Source organism: Arachis stenosperma, chromosome 4 (assembly GCF_014773155.1).
Source record: "Arachis stenosperma cultivar V10309 chromosome 4, arast.V10309.gnm1.PFL2, whole genome shotgun sequence".
Lineage (NCBI taxonomy): Eukaryota > Viridiplantae > Streptophyta > Magnoliopsida > Fabales > Fabaceae > Arachis > Arachis stenosperma.
Window position 1 is genome coordinate 71,996,565 of NC_080380.1, and position 6,303 is coordinate 72,002,867.

Consider the following 6,303-nt stretch of genomic DNA (forward strand, 5'->3'; position numbering starts at 1 on the left):
CACCAGAGACCCCTTTTTTGGCATAAAACGCCAGAACTGGCACCAAAACTGGAGTTAAACGCCCAAACTGGCACCCAAGCTGGCGTTTAACTCCAGGAATGGCCTATTCATGTGAAAGCTTCAATGCTCAGCCCAAGCACACACCACGTGGGCCCCGGGAGTGGATTTCTACACTATCTGCCCTTAGTTACTTATTTTTTGTAAACCCTAGTAACTAGTTTAGTATAAATAGCACTTTTTACTAATTTATTCGGGACTTTTGGATATCAAGCTTATGCCATTGTTCACATTTGGAGGCTGACCACACGGCGATGCCTAGACCTCTTTCTCTTATGTATTTTATACGGTGGAGTTTCTACACCTTACAGATTAAGGTGCGGAGCTCTGTTGTTCTTCATGAATTAATGCAAGACTATTGTTTCTCTTTCAATTCATGCCTACTTCTTCTCCAAGATATACTCTCGTACTTAATTCAGTTAAGCCAGAATGAAGGGGTGACCCGTGACAATCACCCACTATCTTCGTTACTCGCTTATCCAAGATCCACGTGCCTAACAACCACAAGCAGTCTACATGATGTTCAACGTAGTCATTGGACGACAGCCGGAGTATATTCTCTTGGGTCTCTAATTCATGATTCGCATCGTCTCTCTTGACAACAGAACATCCGAATTCGTGATTAGAACCTTCGTGCAATAGGCTAGAACCAATTGGCAGCATTCCTGAGATCCGAAAAGTCTAAACCTTATCTGTGGTATTCCGAGTAGGATTTGGGAAGGGATAACTGTTACAAGCTTCAAACTTGTGAATGTTGGGCGCAGTGATAGTGTGCAAAAGGATAGAGAGATCCTATTCTGACGCTAGTGAGAACCGACAGATGATTAGCCGTGCGATAGCTGTACATGGTATTTTTCATCTGAGACGAGAAATCTGACAGTTGATTAGCCGTGCAGAGATCGTACCTGGTATTTTTCATCCGAGAGGATCATACAGCTTACCATGGAAGGGAGCACGCATGATTGGAAGAAGACAATAGGAAAGCAGAGGTTCAAAAGCAACAAAGCATCTCCAAATGCTTATCTGAAATTCCCACCATTGAATTACATAAGTATTTTATTTTATTTTATGTTTTAATTATCTTTTAATTATCAAAACCTCATAACCATTTGAATCCACCTTACTAAGATTTACAGGATGACCATAGCTTGCTTCAAGCCTACAATCTCCGTGGGATCGACCCTTAGTCACGTAAGGTATTACTTGGACAACCCAGTGCACTTGCTGGTTAGTTGTGCGGAGTTGCAAAAGTGTGATTGCAATTTCGTGCACCAAGTTTTTGGCACCATTGCCGGGGATTGTTCGAGTTTGAACAACTGACGGTTCATCTTGTTGCTTAGATTGGGTAATTTTATTTTATATTTAAGCTTTTTAATTTTATTTTCGAAAAAAAATATATTTAGTTTTCTAAAAATTCATCAAAATTTTTAAGAATGAATTCCACCTTCGAGCTTCATGATGATATGTTAAAGCTTGGCTGGCTATTAAGCCGTGTCTAATCTTTTGGATCGGATCTTTAACTTATCATATTCATTGGATTGTTGTATGTATTGTTATGCTAAAGCTTGGCTGGCCATTGGGCCATGTCTAATTCTTTTGGACTGGAGCTTTAGACTAACATTGCATGAATCCTGGAATTCTTATTAAAAAGTTTGAATTTCTTTATTTTTTATTTCCAATGTAATTTTCAAAAAATATACAAAAAAATTAACAAAACCATAAAAACAAAAAAAAAAATTTATGTTTCTTGTTTGAGTCTTGTGTAAAATTTTAAGTTTGGTGTCAATTGCATGTTTTAATTTTTCTTAAATTTTGGAAAATATATGCATTGTGTTCTTCTTTGATCTTCAAGTTGTTCTTGATGATTTTTCTTGTTTGATCTTTAGATTTTCTTGTTTTGCGTTTTTTGTTGTTTTTCATATACATTTTCGAATTCATAGTGTCTAAATATTAAAAATTTCTAAGTTTGGTGTCTTGCATGTGTTTCTTTTCTTAAAAATTTTCAAAATTATGTTCTTGATGCTCATCATGATCTTCAAAGTGTTCTTGGTGTTCATCTTGACATTCAAAGTGTTCTTGCATGCATTATTTGTTTTGATCTTAAATTTTCATGTTTTGTTTCATTTTTTTGTTTTTCTCTCTCCTCATTAAAAATTCAAAAATAAAAAATAATATCTTTCCTTATTTTTCTCATAAATTTTGAAATTTTGGATTGACTTAGTCAAAGATTTTTAAAATTTAGTTGTTTCTTGTTAGTCAAGTCAAAATTTCAATTTAAAAAAATCTATCTTTTCAAATCTTTTTCAAAATCAAATCTTTTTCAATTTTCTTTTAATATTTTTGAATTCTTTCTTAAAATTTTTCAAAATCTTTTACATTTTTCTTTTAATATTTTCAAAAATCTTCAAAATAAATTTTTAAAATCTTTTTCTTAATTTTATTTCATAATTTTCGAAATTATTGCTAACATTTAATGTTTTGATTCAAAAATTTCAAGTTTGCTACTTTCTTGTTAAGAAAGGTTCAATCTTTAAATTCTAGAATCATATCTTTTAGTTTCTTGTTAATCAAGTCATCAACTTTAATTTTAAAGATCAAATCTTTTTAATTTCTTTTTCAAAATAAATTTCAATCATATATTTTTCAAAATTTAATTTCAAAATCTTTTTCTAAATTCTTATCTTTTCAAATAAATTATTTTCAAATCTTTTTCAATTAACTACTTGATTTTTTTTTGTTTGATTTTAAAAGTTTACTATTTCTTATCTTTTTCAAAACCACCTAACTACTTTTCTCTCTCTCTAATTTTCGAAAACAACTAACCACTTTTTCAAAATTCTTTTTAATCAACTAATTGTTTTAAATTCTAATTTTATGTTACTTCTTTTAATATTTTCGAATTCTAACTTAAAATTAAAATAAAAACAAAAATATTTTTCTTTTATTTTAAATTAATATTCGAATACTCTCTCTCTCTCTCTCTCATCTCTTTCTATTTATTTTATTTATTTACTAACACTTCTCTTCTACTCATAATTCGAACATTCTCTCCTTCTTTGTGTTCGAATTCTTCTTATTCTCTCTCTACCTCATTCTTCTACTCACATAAAAGAATCTCTATACTATGACATAGAGGATTCCTATTCTTTTCTATTCTCTTCTCTTCTTTTTCATCTGAGCAGGAACAAGGATAAAGACATTCTTGTTGAAGATGATCCTGAACCTGAAAGGACTCTGAAGAGGAAACTAAGAGAAGCTAAAGCACAACACTCTAGAGAGGACCTTACAGAAATTTTTGAAAAAGAAGCAGACATGGCAGCCGAACCCAACAACAATGGTGGAGATGCAAGGAAGATGTTGGTGACTTTACTGCACCATCTTTCGACTTCTATGGAAGAAGAATCTCAATTCCTGCAATTGGAGCAAACAACTTTGAGCTTAAGCCTCAATTAGTTTCTCTAATGCAGTAGAATTGCAAGTTTCATGGACTTTCATTGGAAGATCCTCATCAGTTCTTAGCTGAATTCTTGTAAATCTGTGACGCTGTTAAAACCAATGGGGTTAATCCCGAGGTCTACAGACTTATGCTTTTCCCCTTTGCTGTAAGAGACAGAGCTAGGATATGGTTGGACTCACAACCTAAAGAAAGCCTGAACTCTTGGAAAAAGTTGGTCAATTCTTTTTTGGCCAAATTTTTTCCACCTCAAAAGATGAGCAAGCTTAGAGTGGAAGTCCAAACCTTCAGACAGAAGGAAGGTGAATCCCTCTATGAAGCTTGGGAAAGATACAAGCAATTGATCAGAAGGTGTCCTTCTGACATGCTTTCAGAATGGAGCATTTTATGTATATTCTATAATGGTCTATCTGAATTGTCCATGATGTCATTGGACCACTTTGCTGGTGGATCTCTTCATCTGAAGAAAACGCCTGCAGAAGCCCAGGAGCTCATTGAAATGGTTGCAAATAACCAGTTCATGTACACTTCTGAAAGAAATTCTGTGAATAATGGGATGACTCAGAAGAAAAGAGTTCTTGAGATTGATACTCTGAATGCCATATTGGCTCAGAATAAAATATTGACTCAGCAAGTCAATATGATTTCTCAGAATCTGACTAGATTGCAAGCTGCATCCGGTAGTACTAAAGAGGCCTCCTCTGAAGAAGAAGCTTATAACCCTGAGAATCCTAGAATGGAAGAAGTGAATTACATGGGAGAATCCTATGGAAACACCTATAATCTTTCATGGAGAAATCATCCAAATTTCTCATGGAAGGATCAACAGAAGCCTAATCAAGGCTTTAATAATAACAATGGTGGGAAAATTTGGTTTGGCAATAGCAAACCTTTTCCATCATCTTCTCAGCAACAGACAGAGAATTCTAGGTAGAGCCTCTCTGACTTAGCAACCATAGTCTCTGATCTAACTAAGACCACTCAAAGTTTCATGACTGAAACAAGGTCTTCCATTAGAAATCTGGAGGCACAAGTGAGTCAGCTTAGTAAAAGAGTTACTGAAATCCCTCCTAGTACTCTCCCAAGCAATACATAAGAGAATCCAAAGAGAGAGTGTTAGGCCATCAATATACCCAAAATGGCCAAACCTATAGAGGAGGAGGAAGTCGTGATTTCTAGTGAGGAAGACCTTGCTGGACGCCCACTAACCAATAAGGAGTTCCCTATTGAGGAATCAAAGGAATCTGAGGCTCATACAGAGACCATAGAGATTCCACTGAACTTACTATTGCCATTCATGAGCTCTAATGATTATTCTTCCTCTGAAGAGGATGAAGATATTGTTGAAGAGCAAGTTGCTCAGTATCTAGGAGCAATCATGAAGTTGAATGCTATGTTATTTGGTAATGAGACTTGGGAGGATGAACCTCCATTGCTCATCAATGAACTGAATGCTTTGGTTCAACTGAAATTACCTCAGAAGAAACCGGATCCTGAAAAGTTCTTAATACCTTGTACCATAGGCACCATGACCTTTGAGAAGGCTCTGTGTGACCTAAGGTCAGGAATAAACCTTATGCCACTCTCTATAGTGGAGAAACTAGGGATCTTTGTGGTACAAGCTGCAATAATCTCACTAGAGATGGCAGACAAATCAAGGAAACAGGCTTATGGACTTGTAGAGGATGTCTTAGTGATGGTTGAAAGCCTATACATCCCTACTGACTTCATAATCCTAGACACTGGGAAGGAAGAGGATGAATCCATTATCCTTGAAAGACCCTTCCAAGCCACAGCAAGAGTTGTGATTGATGTGGATAGCAGAGAGTTAGTCCTTCAATTGAATGAGGACTACCTTGTGTTTAAGGCTCAAGGATTTTCTTCTGTAACCATGGAAAGGAAGCATGAAAAGCTTCTCTCAATACAGAGTCAAATAGAGCCCCCACACTCAACTTCTAAGTTTGGTGTTGGGAGGCCACCATTAAGCTCTGAGTCTCTGTGAAGCTCTCTAAGAGCTCACTGTCAAGCTATTGACATTAAAGAAGCGCTTATTGGGAGGCAACCCAATGTTATTTAATTATATTTATTTGTTTTCCATTGTTATTTTATGTTTTCTTTAGGTAGATGATCATGTGGAGTCACAAAAACAACTGCAGAATTAAAGCAAAATAAAAAAAAGCATCAAAAACAGCACACCCTGGAGGACAGGCTTAGTAGCGTTTAAACGCCAGTAAGGATAGCAGAATGGGCGTTTAATGCCCAATCTAGCAGCATTCTGGGTATTAAACACCAGAATTGGCAGACAGACTGGTGTTTAACGCCAGAAAAGGGTGTCTGGTGTTTGGTTGGCGTTAAACGCCAGAAAAGGGCATCATCCTGGCGTTTAACGCCAGAAAAGGTAGCAGAGTTGGCGTTAAACGCTAGAAATGGCACACAGAGGGTGGTTAAACGCCAGAAAGGTGCAGGGACCAGAATTCCTTGACACTCAGGATCTATGGACCCCACAGGATCCCCACCTACCCCATCTCTCTTTCTCTGCTCTTCACACATTTCCATAACACTCTTTCCCAAACACCATTCACCTATCAAATCCTACCCTCTTCCCCATAATCTCTTCACCACTCACATCCATCCCCTATTCCCCTAAAACTATCATAAAACCCCACCTACCTCACAATTCAAATTCAAAACATTTCCCTCCCAAACCCAACCCCTTCATACATGACTTTCCTCTCTCTCTTACCCTATAAATACCCCTCCATTTCTTCTTCTTCTCCTCCTTTCTTTCTTCT

The 6,303-nt window shown here is 36.1% G+C and overlaps 1 non-coding gene across 1 annotated transcript; it reads right to left on the minus strand.

The window, feature by feature from the left end:
* Window positions 1-3,773: 3,773 nt before the first annotated feature.
* LOC130977715 (small nucleolar RNA R71) lies at window positions 3,774-3,881 on the minus strand. The gene has a single exon (XR_009085395.1). It is a non-coding gene; the product is annotated as a small nucleolar RNA R71 (small nucleolar RNA).
* Between the last annotated feature and the right edge of the window lie 2,422 nt (window positions 3,882-6,303).